This window comes from Chrysemys picta, chromosome 2 (genome assembly GCF_011386835.1).
Source record: "Chrysemys picta bellii isolate R12L10 chromosome 2, ASM1138683v2, whole genome shotgun sequence".
Classification (NCBI taxonomy): Eukaryota; Metazoa; Chordata; order Testudines; family Emydidae; genus Chrysemys; species Chrysemys picta.
This window is the reverse complement of record NC_088792.1, coordinates 248,836,741-248,862,684: the sequence shown is the minus strand read 5'-3', so window position 1 is coordinate 248,862,684 and position 25,944 is coordinate 248,836,741. Positions and strand designations below refer to the sequence as shown.

The window sequence follows — 25,944 nt, the reverse complement described above, 5'->3', positions numbered from 1 at the left end:
GTGTCCCCAGCTTTCATTTGAGACCTCAAATGGTGAACCAGAATCAGGATATTCTTGTAACCCCTTTGCCAGGTTAAGAGATTCTTGGGTCACAATTTGCTCAAATCATTTAACAAAAAAAAAAAAAAAGAAGAAATTCATTAATGTCACAACTTTAAGCATATGTAATATTTGCAAAAGATGCTGGAAAACGAAGTTTGCAGTTTAGTCACAGACCAGGAGTGTAGCACTACCTACTTCCCTGCCAATGTATCTCAACACTGACCTAAAGAAATGAGAAAATAGCTCCATTCTCCATATCCACTGAAGTCTTTGAGACCGACTATAATGGATTAGGCCCATAGTTAGCAATAAGAGTTACCAGTGCTCAGATGCACTCAGAATCAGCCCTTATGACAATTTTTGTGGTGAAGGATGCTGCATCCCATTACCAAACTCCTGAGTCACTTGCTGACATCCCCACTACTTGTCTGTACCCTTCTTTTGTACATTTGGCTACTGAGTTTTAAAGATCCTCTTAATCCAGTGGTTCTCAAATTTTTGTACTGGTGACCCCTTTCACATAGTAAGCCTCTGATTGTGACCCCCCCCCCTTTATAAATTAAAAACACTTTTTAAAATATATGTAATACCATTAATAATGCTGGATGCAAAGCGGGGCTTGGGGTGGAAGCTGACCGCTTACGACACCCATATAATAACTTTGTGACCCCCTGAGGAGTCCCGACCCCCAGTTTGAGAACCCCTGTCTTAATCTGTCTTGTACTAAGATTATATGCTTTGGCAAATATCGTTTACATTATTCAATTAGACCTAGCCATAAACAAGTCAATTTTGGCTGTGTCCTAGTTCCACTTAGACTGTGCCAAGGGCTGTCATAACTTGTGCCTGGTGACCATGACCCCAAGGAGACTTTTGGTCAGCCAGTAAGAGCTGGAAAGCAGTGTCACTCTGGCCAGGCCTTCTGTGTTCCCTATACAGGGCAGCAAGTACTGTAGTAGTGGCACAGAGCCTTACATTGACTCTGTCATTCAGGGATTTCCCCCCCCCATGCAAGAAGAATTCCTGGGTTACTGGCTTCACCAGCTGGGGCCACACAAAAACGTCCTTTAGACCTGTTTTTTTTTTTTTTTCCCTGAAACTCAGCATGGAAAAAAAATCTTCTTAAATTTTGAATGATCCTGACGAAGCTACGTGTGAGTTATAGTCAATTTAATATGTGTGACTTCCAAAAAAGCTCCTTTCTTGGTGGAGGACCTAACACTCAAAAGCAGTTTGGATTTAGGATTTGAAACTTTTGTGTCCTTTCTCTTAAAAATTAGGGGATGTTAAGGTTGCCAGGTGTCTGTTTTTTTTTACCAGAATATCCAGTCGAAAGGGGAAACTGGCAGCGTCAGGTCAGCACAGCTGACCGGATGCTAAAAGTCCAGTTACCTGCAGTGACTGGACTCCCCTGGAGGTCGCTGGCTGCTGCTGGAGCCTAGAAGAGTGGCTCTGCTTAGCAGCTGTTGCTCTTCCTACCCCCCAGCCTGACAAAAAGAACTGTCTGGCTCCCTGACCGGGCTCCAAGGTAGGTACTGGCGGGGTGTGTGTGTGTAACATGTCTGCACCTGGCTGTGCCCTGATTTCCCCACCCCATCTGGGGCTGACACCTGTCATGCCCCGATCGGGCAGGCTCTGCGTCAGCTCCTTCCAGCCCAGCTCTGCAGGCAGCAGGTGAGTCCCGGGGCATGGGGGAGTAAGCAACGAGGACAAGGGTGAAGAGTGAGTGATGGGAGGGGCAGAAACAGGTGGGGCTGGGGCGGGGCTCAGAGGAAGAGGCAGGACAGGGTGGGGCCTTGGGGGAAGGAGTGGGGCAGGAGTGCTCGGTTTTCAGGGATTAGAAATTTGGCAACCCTAATGGATATGCTACTTTAAAATAAACTTGATCTGAAATTTAAAACATTGTTAAGGATTTTCCAACCAAGTTGTTAATTGCCAGCAGCTCCAATGCCAAATTTAGTTATCCATGAATGTGTGATGAAAAGTACCACTTAAGTGACAAGCATGTCACCATAAACCTTCCTTGATGTTATTGTCCTTCAGCTCATGCATAACCTCTCGTCTCCTATTTACTCCCCAGCAAATGTAACCCTTTTAGTACAATTCACTTTCACCCTAATTGAATTTAGGGCCCGATTCAAAGCCCATTGAAGTCATGGAAACACTCCCATTGACTACAATGGGCTTTTGATCAGGCCCTTATTCCCCAGCAGGTGTAAATTGAAAGTTACTCTGTAATGGGAACTTTAACAAAGGCAGCTTGGGAACTAAGAAGGTGTAGTTTCCTTTCTGGAAAGGCTCAACATTCTGCCTTTTTTGAGGAATTTCAGTGAAGCATAGAATGTTGCAGCATGAAGTAAATTTACTATACAGATGGCTCTTCAGTCTTCGTAGGTTCAGATGGTGGATGGCTAGACGGTTGTGCAAAAAGGATATTTGTACAACAAGATGATGTAGAAAATGAGTTGCTGTCATCTCTAGTACAAAATCTGACCACCCATAGTGAAGCAGTTAGGGCAAAATTTTAAAAAGTACTCAGCAATCACAATTGGGATCAGGTTTTCAAAACAGCCCATCTCCCACTTAGTCACCTAAATAAGGGCCAGGCTTTCAGAAGCATGCAGCACCCCATGTACTGAGTTCTCTTGAAAATGTGACCACTAATTTTGATGTCTAAATGGGAGCTGAGCTCACTTAAACATTTGCTCTCAACATGGGTGCTGTGTTCTTTAAAAATTTGACCTCTCTAGAGAGTCCTCCTCAGAACTCAGTGGAGCCTTGATTGATAGGATATCACTAGTTTGGCTGCCCCTGCATGAAAGTGCAGATGAAGCAAGCACTGTTTTTTGTTCCATTTTGTTGCCTCCGGTGACACGCTGCAAAGGGCAGATGTAAATGAGGAGTATTTGAATGGAATTCACAACTTATATGCTTCTTTAGATAATCAAAATATTTCTGCCTCTGTGTTGTATGCAAATATATTACTTATTAACTCTATTGTATGCATCTGTTATCTTGCACCTGTTATTCGTTACATAAAAAAGCCTCTGAGGTGATCTTGCCAAATGACATGCTCTGGCCAGATAAAAAGTGTTAGCACTTCCTAGCAAGAAATATGTACACTAAAAAGTACAGGTGGATGCAAGTCTAGTGCACATGCATTGGAGAATTTTCTAGTCAGCAGTATCTAATGGGGTGGCACATGTACCCTTCCTTTCTTTCCGTGCTTTGTGAGGGTATAAAGGGCTGAGCTGCCCCACCACACCCATTCCTTCTCACTGCCTGTGGTATATATTGGAGCAACTCCCTTCAGGATTTACCTCTACTTTAGTGTTTCTTACTTAGGCCTACAGGATGCTGAGGGGGTGGGAGGGTCAGGGGGAGAGAAATCATCCTTCCCTGCAGTTGCTGGCAGTACCAGCCTCTATGGTTGACCATGGCAAGTCCCTGGGCTTTAAGAACTGCTTGTCCTGCGAGGCAGTCATGCCTCTGAACCACAGACAAGAGATCTGTTCTCCCTCAGTGAGGGGCATATCCTGGAAAGTTGTGAAATCTGCAGATGTTTCTCAAAATGGACCGAGCGCTCAAAGTAGAGGCACGCAAGAGCTTTTTTTCATGGAACAGGCAGTGAGGTTGGTCTTTGATCATGGTCTCTGGGCACCTGGATCCTCAGGAGCCCATAGGCTGTCAGTCTGCCCCAGCTTCAATGTCAAACTACTGAAGAGTCACTCAGGCCTGCAGCTTCCTCATCTGGGAAGCCGAGACAAATTGGACTTAAAGTATAAATCCTCAAAGGAGAAGATCTGAAGATCCTCCTCTCTGGATCCGACTTTGGGGCTGCATAAGGCCACCAGGCTGTCAGACATTAAAGGTGCCTTAAAACTTAAGAGAAGTTCCCTGAGCATTGGAGCCCATGCAGCTGAGTGGCCCTGGCCACCCCCGTCTGTTGCTGCTGTGGCCATTTTAGCCACCTTGATAGCTGGGTAGTCGGCGAGACCACTGGCTAGCGGCTGATGGCAAAGTGGGGTATTGACCCAGCCTGGTCCTGGGACCACTGGGACCAAACATCATGGGGGTCCGATGTCATATGATCATGGCATGTGGAGCATTTAGGCCTCCATAACATCTCAGTACTACCCACAACTAGCTACTATACTGTACTTTTGGCATAGACTATCGTCCCCACTCCAGCTACTGGACCTGTCCCCACTGCATCCCTCAGACCAGAGCCAGGAGTAGGCTGCTCCAGTGCAACAGATCTAGAGTGAGGGACAGATGATACCAGCTACAACCTCCTGTCCAGATGATTCCCTACTAACCACACCTTCGGGGTGCCTTGCAATGTGAAAACGTTGTTCCTTTGCTCCAGATCAGTCTGCTACCTCTTCTGAGAACTACAATATGTTCCAAGAGCTCATGAGATACCTACTGAGGAGGTGCAGGATATACCACATAAATGCCTTGATATCCTATGCTCATCAGTACTAGGATGCATAGCAATCACGATCAACAAGGAGTTATTGGGCTTTAATGGGTGCCAATGGCAGACACTGGCACCAGTGTCCAAATGAGCAGAGAGACTGTACCAAATCTCAGCTATGGGGCATGGACAGTTCTAGTTGCATCTGGTACTGGGATCTCTAGTGCTGATGGCAGAAAGTGATCCCAAAGACAAGGAGACAAAGCGCGTCTACCTGCTGGGCCAAAATCTTACTTCATTTTGAGTCTCCAGATGAGATCTCAGACTACCAAGCACTCTTGGCAAAATGCAACCATGTTGACTGGAGTGCTTTACAACCATTTATTGACAAACTGTCACCAGATTACAGGGATAATTTTCAGACTACCTTGGTGGAAGATCATGTGGTGACCAAAATTGCAAAGCAGGCAGCCTTGGACCTGGCAAACACTGCCTCCGTGGTGATAGCTACAGTGGTCACAATGTGCCGCACCTCTTGACCTGGCATTGAAGTTACAAACAACTACTCAGGACATGCTGTTTGAGTGTTGCTTGATTTTCTATGAGAAGATTGAGGCAATGAGATCCTTCTGATCCCAAGGGTTGAGGTCTAAAGTGCTGCCTTGTAGAGAGCCCTGTCAGCAATAGCTGTTCTTCCAGTATAGGCTGCCTGAGCCCCACAGGCAAAGGCCCCTTGAAGAAAGTCCAGTGTGGGGAGGTCTACCCCTCAAGTGCATTTACCAGGTAGCAGACTTGACTTGGTGCCCAAAGACACCATCCCTTTTTATTCTGTGATCCTGTCAACAAACAAGTTGTGGGCAGTCTGGCCTAGGGGCTAGAGCAAGAGTCTGGCTTACCAGTTAGAGCCAAAGCCTCTGCTTCAGAACCAGCCCCATCTGACAAGGGTCAGAGCTGGGAGGCAAAAGCCTAAGCCTAAACCAAAGGGTTAACTGGAGTGTATCTGAGAGTCAGAGTGAGGAGTCTGGTGTGTGGGCAGAAGCAGGTAATGGCTGAGGCTGGGACTGTATCAGGGCTGGGGCAGAGGGTTGGGGTGTGTGGGGGGGAAGGGCTCCAGCTGGGGGTATGGCCTGTGAAGTGGGGCTGGGGATGAGGGATTTGGGGGTGCAGGCATTTTGGGAGATTTTGGGAGAGAGGACTCCTTGCAGCTCCATCTCCTTGCAGCAGCTCCAGCACCTGGGCTAGAGGGGAGAGGTGTCCCTCCCCACCGCAGCAGCTCCAGAGCTGGGGCCACAGGGTAGGTGCCTCTCCCCTGGCCGCAGCAGCTCCAGGGCGGGGCTGGGGCTGGGGGAGGGGCACCTCTCCCCACTGCAGCCTGAGCACCTGCTCGGTGCTTAATAGGCTGCTGTGCAGCCATGTGGCTGCGTAGCTTAGAGGGAACTTAAGCCAGGGGTTACTCAGAATCTCAAGCCTGGGTTAATACTGTCCATTCTTAAACTGTTGGTGTGTTGAGTTAATGAATTCATGTGGATTTCTTTTCATTTACCATCAGCCATGCAGGGGTTAATTGGCTGCTGTACTCAATGCAGAGACAGCAATTGATTACCTACTACCAACGATCTCTGTGGGGCTTGAAAGCTTGTCTCTCTCACCAACAGAAGTTGGTCTAATAAAAGATATTACTTCACCCCCCTGGTCTCTCTACCTCTCACTTGACAGATTTTACATAGTCTCTGCAGGGCCTGATTTATACCTTACACGCCCCTAGGCACAGCATCTTCAACACCCCCCTTCCCCCTCCCCCCCGTGCCTACAGCTGACCTTTGTGTTTTCTGTAAAAAATGAAACTTTTAACTTTCATAGGCATCCCTAGGCACATGCCTACTGTGTCCAATTGGAAATCCGGCCCTGAGTCTCTGCTCCCATCTGCAGCCCCCTGCCCCACCATATGAGTGGGGTCCTGCTTCAGGCTGCTGGGTCTTACTCTGTATGCAAGGATCTACTTCTGGCAACTTCAGGCACAGCTATCTGCAGTCCACCACACAAAAAGACACTAATTAGACCGGGTTTTTTCTCTTCCCCCAGCGGTCCTCCATTTGCTAGACTGGTGGAGGGACATGGGCAGTATATGGAAGGTGGTCCTATACAGCTCTAGTTCACCCTTAAGAATCAGACTTTAAGGTCAGAAGGGACCATCTTGATCATCTAGTCCAGGGGTAGGCAACCTTTCAGAAGTGGTGTGCCGAGTCTTCATTTATTCACTTTAATTTAAGGTTTCGTGTGCCGGTAATACATGTTAACATTTTTTAGAAGGTCTCTCTCTATAAGTCTATATTATATAACTAAACTATTGTTGTATGTAAAGTAAACAAGGTTTTCAAAATGTTTAAGAAGCTTCCTTTAAAATTAAATTAAAATGCTGATCTTACACCGCCAGCCTGCTCAGCCCACTTCCAGCCTGGGGTTCTGTTCACCTAGGCCTGCAGCGGGCTGAGCTGCCCAGTGAGAGGAGGAGGAGGGGCTAGAAAGCACCACGCTGGGGGAAGAAGAGGGAGGATGGGGGAAGCTTGGCTGCTGCAGGACCAAGCTTCTGCCTCCTGCCCCCGCAGGGGAGAGTGGTGGGCGGGGGGGGCTGAGTGGGGTGGGGGGCCGGGACCCCCCCCCCCCCCCCCAGCACTCTCTCCTGCAGGGGCAGGAGGCAGAAGTTTGGTCCTGCGGCAGCCAAGCTTCCCTCCTCCCTCTTCTTCCCCCAGCGTGGTGCTTTCCGGCCCCTCCTCCTCCTCCTCCTCCTCTCACCGGGCAGGCAGCGTGCCACTCAGAATCAGCTCGCGTGCCGTGTTTGGCATGCGTGCTGTAGGTTGCCGACCCCTGATCTAGTCTGACCTCCTGCATGTTGCAGGCCACAGAACCTCACCCACCCACTTCTGTAATACCAGCTCCTCTCCTGTCCCAGGAACTGTAGTGTCCAATTTGTTCATGATCAATAATGCATCCATATTCAGGTGGAGGGACTTATATGGGTGACCTCATGGCTTGGGTCCCGTGGTCTGTCACAGAGGGCCTTACACATCAATGTTCTAGAACTTAGGGCCATATAGAGGGCATCTGGGCATTTGCAGCCAGATAGACCTGGTAGTAGTCAATATGGCAGCAGTCTTCTACCTAAACAGGCACGGAGGGGCCATTTGCTGGCCTTGTCCCTGGGGCTAGGAGGCCATCCAGCTTTGGGACTTTGCCATAGGGAACAATATGGACTGCTGACTAGGTAATCTCCTGGGGGGGGTGGGGGGGTGGAGTGGCAGTGTGAAGGCAGATGACCCGAGCAGGCACTTCTGAGACAATTACAAGTGGGTGATGCATGTGAGAGTCCTGCGGGACATCTTTCCAGTGATTTGGAGGGAGGACGCTTTCATCACATGGACCTTTCTCTGACAGCCGGAAAACAAGTGCTGCCACTTCTTTTTTGAGGGGGCAAAGGGGCACAATCCTGGCTCTCTGATGGCTTTTTCCTCCCACAGATGGACAGACAGACTATATGCATTACTCTTCTGCCCACAGTGCTGAAAAAGATCAGGAGCGACCAAGCCAGAATTATCCCCAAAGCCCTTGCATGACCAAAGCAAACGTGGTTGAGGGTCTCTACAGTCTTTCTCTAGTACCACCAATCTCTCTACCTTTGATCTTCAACCTTCTAGTCCAGAGTAGGGGCTTGGGCTTGCGCCTGAGCTCCCTCCACTTGTGGTGTGCATGCTCACTGGTTGACACCAGCAGAGTTGATCTGTGCATGAGACGTTCAGTGCATCCTTGTTAGTGGCAGGAAAATGCTACTAGGTCCACCTACTTCTAGACAAAGTTGGCAAGCTGTGTGCAGTAGCACTTGATAATCCCCCATACATTCTGGAATACAGGAGGTCCTGGATTATCTGTTGTAGCTGAAACGCTCTGACATCTCACTGAGCTCTCTCTGGGTTCACCTGGCCACCATTTTCCACAATCCACTCATTGACTGACAAATCCTCAGTCTTCTCCCACCGCATGGTAAAGAGGTTCCTGAAAGCTTATACCTGAGAGTCAGGGCCCCAGTCCCAACCCCAACCCCAACCCCAACCCCAGCATGGGATCTTAACCTGGCCCTCTCAAAACTGATGGCTGCACCTTTTGAACCTATGACTAAATGCTCACTGCCCTATCTCTCCATGAAAATGGCTTCTTCCTGGCAATCATGTCTGGCAGGCGAGTCGGGGAGCTGCAGGCTCTGATGGGGGAGCCACCTTATATAGTCATTCATAGAGACAATATATCCAGGAGGCCAGATTGCTTCTCCAGGTGGTGTCAAAATTTCACATCAACAAGGTCATCCATGTGCCTGTGTTACTCCCAAGTGTCACCCTAGAGATCCAAGCAAAGGCTACACATGCTAGATGTGTGTAGAGCCATATTGTTCTATCTAGACAGGACAAGACCCTTCTGGAAATCTCCCAGGCTTTTTCTGGCTGACACTGAGAGAGTCAAAGGACAAGCTGTGTGTATGCAAAGAATATCTAGCTGGATTGCCTAGTACATCTGGTCACGTTACCAACTAGCAGGCAAATAGCTGCCCATCAGTGAATGACTAGACCCACCAGGGTGCAGTCCACCTCCGTGGCATGTCTAGCAAACCTGCCAATCCAGGATATTTGCAGACCAGCAACCTTGTCATCTGTAGACATGTTCATGAAGCACTACGTGCTGGTGGAAGCAGACAGGGATGATGCAAGATTTGGAAGATCCCTGTTATAGTCCATATTTACGGAGACTTCTTGTACCTGTCCCCAGTGAGAACGACTGCTTGGGAGTCACTAGCTGTGGCATATGTATACGGACTAGCGCTCAACAAAGGGGGAAGAGAAAAGGTTATTTACCGGTATAGGAGCTAATGTTATTTGAGTCAAATATGTAGTCCATATACATATTCCATGCCTACCCACCATCCCCCTACTTTAGAGTTCTAATGTCGCAGGCTCATGTGGTGCTGAAGAAACTGGGTGGAGGGGGCTCTGGATTTTATACCCTCGTGAAGCTCACAAGGACAGGAAGGGTGTATGCGCCCTCCCATTGGATACTGCTGACTAGCAAACTGTCTGACATCTGCATGCTGGATGTGTGCTTACCCGCTGTGGAATATGTATACAAACTACCCCTTTTCAAGAACATTAGTTACTGCACAGATAAGTTACCTCTTTCTTTTTCCCCTGGCCAGCAAGGTCAGGGTTTTCATGTTTCAAAATGTTGCCAACCTTTCTTATTTGTTCAGTTAGGCTGTAGAAACTTTTGTGAAGGAGTTGTAGGGAGAGAAATGAGACAAAACTGGCTGTGTGCAAGCTTATCTTTGGCAGTAAGGTGAAGAGTAGAGTGGGACCTAAACCAAAACCATGTCTGTGAATCCCCTCAAAAGCTTTAAGGAATTTCATATTCAGCTCTGAACTTTGCAGGCCAGACCTAGCTCCAGTTGGGGATGGGGAATAGTGGGAGAGAGTGTCCCATAAGGATTTGCCTTCAAGAACTGGGAGTGGACCAGAGTGAAACACCTGTTGGGGCAAACGTGTGTGGAATCAGGCTACAGAGACTTGTTTTGAGGAATCTGGGTGGGGAGGTTAGCAGCAAAGAGCAATGGAGAATAAGTGGGCCTAGAAACTTGTCTTATTGTGGGATTTCTACATTTTCCAGTGCATATTGTTTTAAACTAGTAAGAGGAAGCACTAGCTAGTGATTAAAGCACAGGATGGGGAATTGGCATTTTGGGCAGTGGGGTGAGGAGTGGGGAGAGGATTCTGTTCCCAGTTTTCTCATTGACTCACTGTGTGACCTTGGGCAAGTCACGTAACCTCCTTGAACCTGTTTTCCCCATTTATTTATTTATTTGTTTGTTTTAAAGTGTAAATATGAATACATCGCTCACAGGAAATTGTGAGGCTTGATGTAAACTACTTTAAATCCTTTGAATGTAGTGTAGAAATATGAAGTATTATATAATGTTGCAGAGGAAACAAGGAGGTAGAAGTTTGGGAGTGTGTAGATAACTGAAGAAAACATTCCAGTATATCTGGAGAGCTGGCCAAATGGTAAGCACTCTACACAGCTGTGAAAAAGATGAAGAATTTATTCGTGGGTGGGGTGTTTTGTGTTTCTTTCCAGGCCATCAGATCTTGGGAGCACTGCAGAGACAGTCTGCTTAGGCGTCGGGGGGAGGGAAGGTCATGTCATTCAGCAATGATTTACAGGCAACCTTGATCTTTGAAGGGACCTCTTGACAACTTTCCTTGACTGAATTAAGGTTACCAAATTATGGGGTCTGGGTTAGGGATTAAACGGGTATGAAATATGGGGAGATCCGCTGCAGAGGAACTCTGGGAATAAACATGGTTGAGGTTTTAATATTAAGTATACTAAGTGGTACATAGATACATTTCCCTCAAATGTGCCCCTGTAACTGCTATTCAAACTAATTAGTTAAGTGCATCTTCAGCTGTGAACACAAGATCCCCAGTCACCTCACCATTCCACACACCCCAGTTTTTTGTTGATACAGAGCCTAATGCATTTTTAAAACATCCTCTTGAAAGACATATTAAGATCCCAATCCTTAGTTCATTGAGCATTATAAATAATCTTCCTAATTAAATGTAGCTAAACAGTGAAAAGAGTTACAGGGAAAACCAGATAACCAAATAGATGACCAAACACTCTAAGAAGGCTGGCGGGCAGTGAGGAGGAAATGCTGAATTGAACAGGGACTTGTGGTGATTCTGTGGACACCATAACAGAGGCTCAAACTAAATGTATATCCCAAATAAAATAAAAAAATACAGTAAGAGGACCAAAAAATGCCACCCTGGCTAAACAGTAAAAGAGACAGACACAAAAAGACATCTTTTAAAAATTGGAAGTCAAATCCTACTGAGGAAAATAGAAAGGAACATAAACTCTGCCAAGTCAAGTATAAACATGTGCTTAGGCAGGCCAAAAAAGAACTTGAACAGCAACCAGCGAAAGAAAGGGTGGGGGAAAGTTGCAGTTTAGGTTTTTTGTAAGTACATCAGAATCAGGAAACCTGGCAGACAATCAATGGGGGCTACTGGACAATCGAGATGCTGAAGGCGCACTCAAGGGAGACAAGGCTCTTGCAGAGAACTAAATTAATTATTTGCATCAGTCTTCACTGCAGAGGATGTGAGGGAGATTCCCACACCTGAGCCATTCTTTTAGGTGACAAATTGAAGTGTCAGTAGAGGACGTTTTGAAACAAATTGATAAATTAAATATGTCACTAAGATGAGTTGGTCTTCACCCAAGAGTTCTAAAGGAACTCAAATATGAAATTGCAGAACTGCTAACTGTGGTATGTAAATAGTTTAAGTTGGCCACTGTACCACATGACTGGCAGATAGTTAGTGTAATGCTGATGGATTTTAAAAGACTTTATTTTAAAAGGCTCCAGAAGCAATCCTGGTAATTACAGGCCAGTAAGCCTAACCAGGCAAATTGGTTGAAACTGTAGTAAGGAACAAAATTACCAGACACATAGATGAACACAATATGTTGGGGAAAAGTCAACATGGGTTTTGTAAAGGGAAATCATGCCTTGCCAATCTATTAGAATTCTTAGGCAGACGGCTTAAAACAAACATAAGAATTACTTCTTCACACAACACATAGTCAAGCTGTGGAACTTGTTGCCAGGGAATGTTGTGAAAGCCAAAAGTATAATTGGGTTCAAATAAAAATTAGGTAAATTCATGGAGGATAGGTCCATGAATGGCTATTTGCCAAGATGGTCAGGGAGGCAACCCCATCCTATGGGTGTCCCTAAACCTCTGTCTGCCAGAAGCTGGGACTTGATCAGATAAATCACTGGATAAATTGCCTTGTTCTGCTCATTCCCTCTGAAGCATCTGACACTGGCTACTGTCAGAAGACCGGATACTGAGCTACATGGGCCTTTGGTCTGACCCAGTATGGCCGTTCTGATGCTGAAACAAAAGAATTATTGAGAGCCTTAAAGGAGAAAAGAGCTTTATTGTGGAAGATTGACAACTAAAAACCATGGGGAAGTAATCCTTTCTGCATCAGTGTGGCAAAGCTTCAGTTCTGTGAGGCAGGTCAATGTAAGACAATGCTTGAACGAAAAACATTAAGCCAGGAAACTCCTCTTGTTGCCTTTTTCCCTCCCCCACCCCTTCATATTGGCTGTTTCCCACTCCCTTTTGAACAAAGGGAGCTAACTTATTTCCATGTTTTAATATCCAAACATTGATTCAGTTTGCCAAATGTTTAGCTCGGTACAGTATAGTTCCTGACCAAAGAACTCGCCATTTAGCGGTCCTATGGAAAGATAAAACAAGATGCCCAGTGTAAGGTGGATCATAATTATTTATCCTATGAAAAGTTATTTAGTATGCATATCCATAGGACTTTGAACATGTGGCTGTAGGGGCAAACTTTCCCATCTCCTATCTAAAAGAGGTAATATCTCCTGGAACACCAGAAATGTTAAGGCTAACCTAATTTTAGAGCTCTGTTTTAATTGGGAGACTATTATTGTGTGGTAGCAGCATGGTAGCTGTATTAGATAAAATTGAGGAGGCAAAATTGGAGATTTTATATGTGTGCATAAAGTTTAGATAAAACTTTGGTTGTTTTGAAATATCTGAGCATGAAAATCTGATGTTTTCATCGGGGAACTTTTTCAAGTGCTAGTTTTGCATACTGACTCAAGCCAGTGCTTAAAATTTCATATTAAATATGGGTTCCATCATCAGTGAGGACTAAGGTCTTCAAAGACCCTGAGGATATTTTGTTTAGGAATAAGAATTACAAACATTTTGAAAAGAGAGTACTGTAATCCCTGTGAACTAGAGTCTCTTTTAGACTGGCAACTCCAGAGAACTTGTTTCTCTCCCTACACAATGGCCAACCACTTCTCCCACTGAATCCTCCCCATCCCCACCCCCACCATATCTTAAACTGTAACCTATATTTCACTCTAGATGTGGCTGCATTACAACGGAGGATAAAGAGCACTGTGGAGTTAATGTATTAGTTTATAAAGCACTTTGACTTCTTTGGGATGAATGGTGCTGTATATGATTTATATGCTGTAATTACAAAACAGCACTACCACTGGACAGACACCAGTTGCTCTATTTCAGGAAGTTTCAACAACAAATATGGTAATCCGCTCAGTCCAGTTTTACAATAGCAAGACCCCAGCCAATATCTAGCTAACTCCTAAGATAGCTCACATCACAGTGACAAGGCAATGCAACATCATGATGTTGTGATGCAATGTCATGAAATAGCAACTCAATATCATGTTCTAATTTGTTTTAATGACAACTCTGTTGTAGATTGAATGTTAACAAAACTGTCTTGTTAGTCACACAGTTTGGGTTGTATTAAAAAAATTGTGAGGATAGAGGTTATACAACAAAGAAATGCCTGACTAGCACAAACTTCACTTCATTTTACTATGTGGAAAGAAAATTACTTTTCTTACACAAGAAAGCATCTCTGTCTGGAAAGTTTGTGTGTATGCCTGCAGCTTTCAAACTGCTCCAGTCAAAGTTTGTGTGTGAGGTTCTTCTTCAGCCAGACTTCAGACTGTGCTTTATACAAGTCTTTGTATCATTAAAATACTCTTTTATGTAATCCTAACTGATGCAATTAAAAGAGCTACTCCTAACAGATGTGATGGAACTATAGCAACGGGAAAAAAGTCAGAGTGCCCAATCACATTTAGCAAAATAATATAAATTAAAGGCACTTAATCTTATAAAAAAAGACTCTTACTCAGGAGTCAAGTACTTCAGCATGTTATAACAAGGATGGCTCTAATGGTGTTCAAATAATTTTCAGACAAGCTACAATTCCTTTGTAGTAATTTCCAAAATGATGTGGACATGGAAGTATATTAAATATTTTTGTCAAAATCTCCCAGGTTATGTCAGTATATGCAGTAATGTTCACTTCTCCTGTTCACTGCATTTCAAGGCTTTGACTTCCTCCCATGGAAGTCAGTGGCAGAAGTCCCCATCAGGATCAGTGGAAGCAGGATGAGACCTTACTCCAACATGGACTCTATCAAAGGTCCCAGTCCTCCAATCAGATCAGTGCAAGCCAACTTTGAACCCATTTGGAGCTCCATTTACTTTAGCTGGACTTCATGTGGCTATAAGTGGCTGCCCAGGGATCCAGTTGCAGGATCTAGTGCCAAAGGCACCATCAGCGTGGTAAGATGGTAACAGATCTGCAGCTGCTTCCTGCAGCAGAACAGGGCAGAACCAAGTGCCTTGGAAAACTGTGCCAGACATTTCTATTGCAGTCTTCATTTCCATTTCCCCATCAAAATGGAGCCCTGCAGCCAAACAGTGCAGTGTCTCTAAAGTGTTAAAGGACAATGGCAGGTAGTTTACCAAATATTTAGCTTCTGGGTTAATGGGAGAGGGACAGCTCTGATTGTTTCAAACCCAATATTAGACATATGAACATATTTTTATTTTAATTAAAATAATTTTAGGCATTTCCATGCAGTGTTTGCAACTCAAACATTGTAGCATTGATCTACCATAGAGTGAGACCCTGAAATTGAAACTGATCAGACTTTAATTTCTGTCCACAAGATGAAGTGGAAAAAGTGAATAAACAGTACACATGCCTGGGGAAGTAAACTTAAAAAAAAACCCAAAACAAATACAAACAAACACAGTCTTAATAATTGCAGGTGTTGTTTAGTTACACAGCTAAGGACACTTGGTTTGTTTTTAAATATTACTTATAACCTGCTGCTGCCCCTTTGAATGTTCAAGCTATATTTCTTCCAGGTTATTTCCAACATCCTTGTAGTTTATCATCCTGTTTTGTAGTCCAAGACCTGTAACATGCAGCTTTCCTCTAGTAAGAGTTCTGCAGCTCAGTATGTTTGTGTTCAGTCTACACATACACCATTCACTTATTCCATTTCAAATACTCTGGTGCATTTTTAACTCTTTGACTTGTAATGCCACTAAGAGTTCAGCTTGTCCTCATAATGAGACAGCTTTGTGTGCTGTCTTTGCAAGTCTCACAATTACATCTCTTTACACCGCTTTAATTATTCAAGCACTCTGACATTTGATTGATGATACTTTAAATTCAGGCACAGAGAAAGAAGCCCTTTCACTTTAAGTACATTTTATATAGCTCCTTTCTTGAGCTGTCAGTTTTCTGACAATAAATTCTTGACTCTGTCTCAGCCACAGTCATGATGTTTCCTAAAAACCCTAGGAGGCACTTAAAAGCCTTATCTACAGTAGGGATTTTTTGGAAAAAAAATACTCAGTATTGTTAATGCTGCTTGTGACAGGTTCTCCCCGGGTGCCACCTGGAACTGGGGTACCATTGAGCCCTCTGACCCACCAACCAGGGCTCCCTCTCGCACTGTGCTGCTGTGACAAGCTGCAAAGTCCTCCAGCCTGCACTTTCACCAGCATTCACACAGGTAGGGACATACCCAATTGCAGTTACATGCAGGCTCTCTAACCACCAGCTTCCTAGCCTAGAACCCAAGAGCAGTACTGTTCTGCTCTGGTCAAATCTGACCAGTATATGAATGTAATACCCAGTCTGCCTCTCCCTCAATGTGAAGAGAACATTGCAAACTTGTGGTAACCAAGCAGAGATTTTCCCCAAGCGCTCCAGTCAAAGCTCATTGCATTGGATTAAAATATAAAATAAGTTTATTTACTACAAAAGATACATTTTAAGTGATAGCAAGCAGATCAAAGCAGATTACCTAGCAAATAAACAAAAATGCAACCTGAGCTTAATATACTAGATAGGGTGAGAATCTGCTATTCATATCCAATCTAACTGATGGTACAGGCAGACTTGTAGATTCTTAAGGCACAAGTTACACTTGCTTTGGAGCTTGGAATTCCCAGGTGTTTCCTACGTAGGCTAGGAATCCCTTTAGCCTGGATCCAGCACTTCCCCCAATTCAGTCTTTGTTTCTCAGGTGTTTCCAGGTATCTTCTTGTGTGGGGAGTGAAGAAAACTAGATGACGTCACTCCCTGCCTTATATAGCGTTAGCCTAGGGTAGGAACCCTTTGTTTCAAAACTTGATTCCCAGACCACTTTGTGGAAAAATACTGATGTCCCAAGATGGAGTCCAGAGACGTGATCTGGTCCTTGCAGAGTTAGAGCGGCCATTGCTTACAGGGTGGCCAAAATGCCCATAGGAAGGTTAAACTATTCCACAGTCCGTTGTCTTTGCTGATGGGCCATTAGCCCCTTCTGGCTTCTTCATTGTTGTACCTGAAAAGCTGGCTGTTTTCCAGAGTAAGCCCATTTGAAATACAGATCCCTAGTCAATATTCATAACTTCAGATACAAAAATGATACATGCATACAAATAAGATAATCATATTCAGAAAATCATAACTTTTTTCCAATGACACCTCACATTACTTATCTTGTACAAAATGCATCATAATTATGTCATAATCATATCATCATAATATTATTATGACAAATATGGGGTGCTGTGTCACACTGCTGCAGCTGCATTACACTAGGATAAAATGTGTACTTTCAAAATGTGTTAGCAACATATTCTAGAACCCTAGCATAGACAGGGAAAGGTGTCTCTTCTTAACATGTGCTAGCTGTTTGGGTGAACCCTTGAGATTTTTCCCTTAGTAGCCATCCCACAGACAGGCCCTCTGTGAGAGAAAATAACCCCTCCCCCTTTTTAAATGTGTATATATAATAAAAAGCCCCAAACATAACCTATACATAAACTTCTCAAAATCTGTTAACCATTTGCTATGTAACCTTAGCTGTACGTGAAACATTTAATTATATGTAATATGAACGGTGAAAACATAAATCCGTTATCTGTATTGTCACTCACAGCACCAGCACTACCACTTTGACCCAGAGATTAATAGTCACAACATCCTTCAAATACCCTCTCTCTTCCAGCCTGATGCTTACAAAGATGAACCAATAGCAGTGGGAATGTTCTAATAATAATTGACAGGTTTTAGAGTGGTAGCTGTGTTAGTCTGTATCAGCAAAAAGAATGAGGAGTACTTGTGGCACCTTAGAGACTAACAAATTTATTTGAGCATAAGCTTTCGTGGGCTAAAACCCACTTCATCGGATGCATGCCGTGGAAAATACAGTAGGAAGATATATATATATATAACTTTTCCCCCATACTTACTTTCCCCCTACTGTTACTCACACCTTCTTGTCAACTGTTGGAAATGGGCCATCCTGATTATCACTACAAAAGGGTTTTTTCTCCTGCTGATAATAGCTCACCTTAACTGATCACTCTCATTACAGTGGGTATGGCAACACCCATTTTTTCATGTTCTCTGTGTGTATATATCTCTCTTCCTACTGTATTTTCCACTGCATGCATCCGATGAAGTGGGTTTTAGCCCACGAAAGCTTATGCTCAAATAAATTTGTTAGTCTCTAAGGTGCCACAAGTACTCCTCGTTCTTTTTGCTAATAATAATTGCTATTTCAACTATGATCAAAGAGCTTTTCCAATAATTATGGATTTTTTTTATTATTCTTTGAAAATGTTCCTTGCCAGTCTCAGATGAAACATGCTAAGTGCAAACTATTAAGTCTCACGATATCCCTGTGAAGTAGTAGTATCACTTCCAATTTACAAATGAGGTAACTGAGGCAGAGAGTTAGGTAATCTGTGCAAAGTAACACACAAAGTCAGCAGCTGAGCCCAGAACAAAACCAAGAAGTCTTAACTTCCAATATCTGGCCCTAATAAGTGATAACACTCCCTTGTTGATAAGTTTAATAAGAAATAGGCCACTCATTTGGTATTCACAGTACATTATTGTTCTAAAAACTCTCATATACTGGATTTGAATGCCATGTATCCGCCACATGATCCAACTCATTTGTTTAAAGGATTAATCAACTGTCATCTTCCAGACACTGCATTCTGAGACCTTGCTCATTTTGTAATGTGTGCATAATCAATTTTCAAAGGGGCACAGTAGCTGAAAAGGAACTATTTTAAGATTAATGCAAAACTGTGTCTTCAGTTGCAGTGTTTCCATAGGTATTGGTGACTCATTGGCTTTTGTCCATATCTGTTGCACAAAGCATTTCAAGACCTCCCACAGCATTTATTCTCTCAGCAGAGGCCCAGTTGGCACAAAGTGCTGGCATCTGATGAGCATGACCTGAGCAGAAGAGGAAATTTGTCAATAAATACTTGAAATCCAAGATAAACTTTTACATGTGGTTTAAAAAAAATCAGTTCTGAACATACCAGCCAGGGACACCATAACACATTGATTGGCTTTGTTAGTATTATGGTATCTGAGGCTGCATGAAAATTTACCAGAATAAATTGCTTGCCTTATTGATTAGCTTTCCAATATTAACTTCCTGGAATCAAAGCACTTCTACCCTCATTGGCTATCAGTTCAAACTCTTACAGCAACAGTAATGGCAGCACATATCTTTCAGTTCACTGCAGAAGGGAGAATTTGATTACAGAACCAGCTATTCCTGGCTGGGAGTCACGTTAATGTGTCACTGTGTTAATGGCCAGTCCAACACTAACAATAATGGTGCACAGGTTCCAATTTAAGTTCTGATCCAAAGCCCGTTGAAGTCATTGGAATTCTTTCCACTGAGTTCAATGGCTTTGGACCAGGCCTTAAGTTTTGTACTTTGTTTTGTTAAGGCTCCGGAAAACTACAATATATATTTTTCTAGGAATAAGCACTCCTCATCTCAACTGCTAACTAGTCATCTTTATCATCTTCTACCTCTGATCATTGAGTCACAGAAGACTTTGTTTCCCTTTCATCAGAGTCAAGAGGATTCTATCTCGTTCCTCACAGATGGTCTTGCTCTTGAAGAAGGCAAAGAAATATATGCTCCGAGTATGCAAAAGGGCTGGGGTTAGTGTTTTCTCTCCCAGAACAAAGTGCAATTAATCATCGAAAGGACAGGTCTCTTCTGCCCCACCATGATAATTATTCCCAAGCTCTACTGTAGCAGACTAAGTGACTTGATCCTCTCCCAGCAATGTTTGGCACTCTTCATATACGGGGGCTGTTCTAACTTTCACTAAAACCTTGGTACAGAATTCATGAGAGACATAAATAGCTTAAAGGGGTGCAGCTCAGAATTGGGGCACATGACTTTGCAACCCAGGAAACTTGAAACCTTGGAAAGATTGAGGTGACTTGATACTGGATAGAGTCCTACATTTGAAATCCAAGCACATTAAAAAAAAATCTAATGCCCTTTAGCTTGGTTTGGAGCCAGTTATGCTACTTTCTTAAAGTTCAATATTCTATTAATGAGACAAATTAGAGCTTGTTAATTATTAGTATTTTAGGAAGAATGTCACTCAGGGTGAGCTAACAGGAAACAACTGGTGAACAGGTAAGATTTAAAATGCCACAAAGATGTAGTTTTGTGTGTTTGTAGAATCAGCAGCTGTGCAATGAAGAGTGCTACTGGCTTTGGTCTTACTTAGACTGATGTTTATCACAATACCATTGCAAAAGGGCTTTTTAAAATATATATATATATATATAACCATGGCTAACCACACTGCAAAGGTTTGTTTCAATTTGACATTTTAAAAAGAGGCTTTGCTGCAACTCATCACTGCCTCATCAGCATCTCTCAGTTACAGATTATTAAAAACACAGTTAACTATGCTTGCTCTCTCAGGCATAGGGACCCTCCTCATCCTCTCAAAGAAGTGTAAACAAATAGACAATGATTAAAACATTAATTACATGAAAACAAAGGATGGAATCAGGAGGTTGCATCCTTAAAGGTTACCTGCAAAGGGAGGAAAAGAGGTCCTTTTACTGGGGCTGAGCCTGGAGTGCCTTTCCACCATTGTGTATCTAGTACATCTGCGCTCACACCTACTCTGGGATGCCCACAGTCCTAGAATAGACACTGAAATTAGAAACAAGAAATGCTATAGTTATTAACGCATCCATCCCTTGAAATACTTAGGAACATAATAAAAGTAACACTTGTTCAGTTTCAAATTCCAATGCTTTCAGGCCTCTTTCCACCTTGGATGATAAGGACATGTTACTAGAATTAGGCAGACTAGAGTCACAATAATAGAAAGGCTCTCAAACTTCAGCTTCAGAAAGAAGATTAGCAAGAAAGAGCTATTTCCTGGTCATACATGGAGTTATGAATATGAACGCTGGCCACATGGAGAGAAGATGGAATGCTGAGACATAAGACAGGTTGAGGCAGGAGGACAGGGAAATTGTACTGGAAAAAATCCAGCATAAGAAACAAATGTGAAAGGAAGACAAACAATTTCGATGGAGAATGTTTTAATGAATACCTGGGGGTGGGGGGGAATTACTGCCATGTTGACACACAATCAGGCCCCTGCACCTCTGCCTAACCCTCCTGCCTGAAATTACATTTTAAAACCTAGACAGTACTATCTATCAGACTTAGTATGACAATTAAAATGTCATCAATCAAAGCACTCAAGAAAAATGAGAGTTGTGCATATTTTTATAATGTGAACAATCTGCAGTGAAGGACTTCTTTTTCTGACATCATAGAAAAGGGGACAGAATTTTGGTTGTGCGTGAAGCATGGATGAATACTACTACTTATTTTTTCCAAGTCTGACCATGGATGATAATAAAAGTTTCCTACAAAAGTTAAAAATATTGTGCCCATTTTTGCTCCCTTATGATGTGTAAAGAAGGCTTGAAAGTTTTGTGGGTTTTTTTTAGTTTTGAAATACATTTCTGTGCAGTGAGGGAGAACAAAAGACTGATTTCTGAAATGGATGAAACCGAAAATACATCTTGGTTCAGACACTTTAACAGTGCAGGTGTTCCAGAGGCAACTGAATCCTCTATTTTGTTTGTTTTTTGTTTTGTTTAAATGGTTGAGTGAATTGTAACAGCTGACTGGTTTGGAGAACTCTAATCCAATGATTTCTGCTAGTAGAATTGCAAGACTCAGCTCTTTTCTGTGGTATGTACTGTTTTGATTATATGTGGTTCACTGTCATTTCATAATTTGGTTCCAGAAACTGCCAGAATATCTGGTGAATTAATGTTCCAGAACTCTAAAATATATCTCCTGACTTTAACATCTGTTTTACTAAAAAGATGGAAAGGCATTGCCTCAGCCCAAAAACTTATTTGAAAAACTTGGACATAAGCTATTGCCTTATACCTAGGAAAGGGGTGGCCAGTTTTAGATTTTTGAAATCAAAGTTGCGGAGACTTTTGCTCTTGCCGAAGTCCAAAAACGGTGAGCAGAAATGGAATGGACAATATTTGTTGAGTTTGATGCTTGAATCTAAGATGAACAATATTCCATTTGCAAAAGAAGTACCTGAACTATGCAACTATAGTCATTTCTTAGGCTTTGCACTTTGCAGGCTCTTAGTATTCTGAATATACAGAGGTTTTTTTCTAAATAGTAATAGAGATTTGAAATCATTTGAATAGCTGTTACTTTTTTATTTTTAAAAAATATTTAAGTGCAACAGGATTATGAACTTAAACCTCCACCTATATGTGTACTTTGGGACTTATCCAAGTCCCATTGAAATCAATGGGAGTCTTTCAATTTATTTCTGTGGGCTTTGAATCAGGACTTACAACATTAAGGCCTGATCCTGCAAACACATACTATCCAGCAAAGTACTTCCTACCATAAATAATCCTGGTACTTAGTGAAGCACTGGATATTAAGGATTTGTAGGTTCAGGACACTAGTCTTTAATGGAATATTTTATTGAACCATTTACTGGCTTTGGCAGCTGTATTCCACTGAGCTTAAACCACTGGCTGACCCATGGGAGAAGATGCATTGAATGGAGGACCTAGGAGTACTTCCCAGGACATTACCATGTAGCTATGCCAGTTTCTCTCTGCTGATGAATCATTGTTTTGTTTTATAAACTTGGTTGGCTAACTACTTAAAGTAATCTTATACATATTTGTCCATAACATTTGATTTTGTTTTGATTTGGTTTTTTGTATGGAGGAACATTCTATTTTCCAAAAGTTAGGTGGAACTGCTTCACATTTTGTATCTGCATACATTCTATTTAGAACTATTCTTTCCACTATTACTCGGTATTTCTAATATGTAGATCTATCTGTGTTCTCACCTACCATTTAAGAAGAATGTCTGAGTAGTGGGGCCTCTCCAAAAGACACTACATATGGGAGCTCTTTATTAGAAACTCAATGCATTCATAGTAATTTGCAGATCTGGTTGTAGAAAGGTCACTGTTTCTGTGCACCATGGCTAGTCATATATTCTTCATAGTAAGTGCTAGTGTTACATGTACAGTATGTCATGCCTGGCATTAATGTTTCAGATCTTGAAAATCAATAAATATAAAGTTTTGAAAATATGGGATGTCAGAGCCCCAGACTATTATTATTTTTATTACATCTATATAGCACCCTAGATGTGCACATCGTGTTTTATAGCCATGGCCATACCATTAATCTGTCTCTGGGTACACAGGAAGTTCTAGTGGATGGTCTGCTTATTTCCACCACTAACCCTAATTCATAATCACACAACTATACACAATTTGGGGAGATACGCCTGGTTTTTAGCTTCAGTGATTTCTTCTGTGTCTTTTTTCCTCCTTAATAACATGAGAAGAAATTCTCCAACACAGGTCACAAATTTAAATCTTTATAAGGGGGAGTCAGATCCAGGGCCAGCTTTTGTGGCCCATGAAACCCAAGACTAAAGGAATCTCTTCAACTTATAAGGGACCTCAATTTGCAGGACAACCACAACGAACATGGGATTGAAGTTTCTTTTCCTTCCACAGACATTTGCGGAAAGGATTAAGGGGCAACCCATGTCCTTTAAGAGCCTGTCCAAGTGGCTCTCAACTGCATTAAGACTTGCTAATTTTGTCCAAGAAACATCTCCATGGACATATTAAGGCTCATCTCAGTGGGGCTCAAGAGGTCTCTGCAGCCTGTTTGGGTAGCATCCTCATATCAGAGAGATGTAGAGCAGCAACATGGAGCTCAATACATACACTTACCCCTCATTATTCTCTGGTTCAAATGTCCAGATCAGATGCTAACTTTGATAGGGCAGCCTGTAATCTCTATTCATGTGGGACTCCTCTTGCCCACCTCCAGGCCAATGGACAACTGCTAATGCCTACTAAAGTCAATGGAAAAAGTCCCACTGACTTCAATGAGCTTTGGGTCAGGGATTTAAGGCCTAATCCTGCACCACTGAAGTCAATGGGAATTTTGCTATTGACTTCAATGAGTGCAGATTCAAGCCCATAGACTTCAAGTCAGCAAGATATCTAAGCACATGCCTTACCTTAAACTTATTAATAGTCCCATTTACTTCAATGGGACTCTGCACATGCTTAAGGACCTTGCTGACTTGGGTCAATAGAGCATTGATTGGCGAGAGCAACTTGTGGTCAGCTGGCCCATTTTGGGACAAGACCTCGCTCTCAGGCCTGTCTCCTTCCTGCCAAGGATTGTGTGGTTTGGGGAAAGGAGTGAGGAAAATCCACTGTCTTCATCCTTTCCTGATGATGGAAACAGGAAGTAAAAGGCAAGATTAGGGAGATGAGAGGAGTAGAAAGAGAAACTAAGGGGAGCAGCTCAGGAAATGGGAGATCTCTACCCCAAGAAGTATCTTGCTGGGGACCGCCAATATATTACTTGCCCTCCTTAATTCTTCCTGGAGCCAGCTTTCAAACACAACAATATAAACCTTCTTAGGGCTTGTCTACACTTGAAAATTTCATCATGTTAAAATGCATCTTAGTTAATTATGTTACATGACTTAACATAATATGGCACTCAATGCAGACAAGAACTATCATGTTTAACAATGAGTTGGCTGGTCATAGCTAACCCTATGTGATCCAGCATACAATACTAAACATGACAATATTTCACTATACTGAGTGGTTAACATTGTCTTAATTAACACATGTTCTAGCAGACTGTAATTTTCCTCTACAGACAAGCCCTTAGGGGGACTTACTCTTTGTGTTTAATTTGTGTCTCACCTCTCTTTAATAGTGGTGATCTAAATACATGTGCTGTTTACCAACCACTTTCCTTCCCTTACCCATCTCACAACCAGTGTTTTGGAAGTGCAAAGGTATTTTAATTTGTTTTTCCTATATGCAGAGCTGAGTCTTGTTTTTTAAGTTTCTTTAAAAACTTCTGGTAGTGAGCTGAAAGTTAATGTAATATATTAAAATAACTGAGTTTATAGCTCTTAGGTTATTTTCCACCTTGTCAAATTACCCTTTTGTGATGGGGTGTCCACCACACACAAGGCCTGATGGGGTAAGTTAGGCCAATTACCCTTAGGCTTCACCTGGAAAAAACCTATGGTGTGCTAGAGTCTAACTGCAGATGAAGTTCAGCTGGGGGGAGGAGCTGGACAGACTCTATAAAGAGTAAGTTGAAAAGGAAACTTGCAGTTGCACTGCCTGATACAAGGGGAAAGAGGAGGAAGCTGCAAGGAGAGAGTAGGGCTCAATAAGGGTTGGGGGAGTAAAAGTCCAGAGCTGCTGGGTTGAGGGTCCCTGGACTGGAAATGGGTGTAGAGGGCAAGCCTGGGTTCCCCCATCAGCCGCCAGAGAAGTAGCAGAGACCAGGGAGTGGGGAGTGGAATGCTTGGGACAGTTTGCCTCAAAGGCCTTGTGATACCCTGGAAGGGGGGAGAACTTTAATGTGACTTAGCTGGAGGACTGAGCTATGAAGAGGACACTGCTACCACTCCTGGTGCAGGAGAGGCCATGGAGTAACTGAAGGGAATGATGGACTGAGTAACTGCAGGAAGGGGCATCAGACCAGGTGGCAGAGCTAATTCCCCAGATGAGATATGGGAGGCACCACTGAGCGGTGAGTGGACCACCCACTCACACCTTCATATGGCCATTTTTTTTAAAATTGATCTCATAATTCTGGAAGGGATAGTGCAGCCTAGAGAAATGTGTGTCCTAAAATACCCAGACAGTCAAAGTTTACACAGGCACATTGCAAACCATAAATGCTATGCAAATTCTGTCAATCAAGTTACACATATTGGACAGACTCCTTCAAGCCCATTCCCAGCTGCAAGAACACATTTTTCAGCCATTATTATGTGATAGTTTCTCTAAGCTTTTCTTTTACATGTAAGTTTTGTGTGCACCCATAAAGGGGGAAAAATGCATACAAAAAGTGTTGATGCAATATTAAGGTTATAGGAACAAGCACGCAGAATCAAGAAATATCAAAAGTTACCCTGGCCTTAAGCAACAGTAATTCATTTATGTTGCAAATCTTGTATCTCTTTCTTTATTATTAGTGTTTTTATTAAAAACCAATTTTAATAAAACTCAGCACAATACAAGATACAAACAAAAACAGCCCTTGTCTCAATGAAT

General features: G+C 42.9%; 1 protein-coding gene and 1 long non-coding RNA gene across 3 annotated transcripts in view; one reads left to right on the top strand and one right to left on the bottom strand.

Moving 5' to 3' along the window:
* Nucleotides 1-25,944, top strand: part of TP53INP1 (tumor protein p53 inducible nuclear protein 1) — a 60,011-nt gene that overhangs the window by 10,248 nt on the left and 23,819 nt on the right. The gene's annotated exons all lie outside the window — the stretch shown is intronic.
* On the bottom strand, nt 16,322-24,409 carry LOC135981770 (uncharacterized). Its single transcript, XR_010598931.1, has 2 exons — nt 20,331-24,409; nt 16,322-18,703 (listed from the first exon to the last, which is right to left on the bottom strand). It is a non-coding gene; the product is annotated as an uncharacterized LOC135981770 (long non-coding RNA).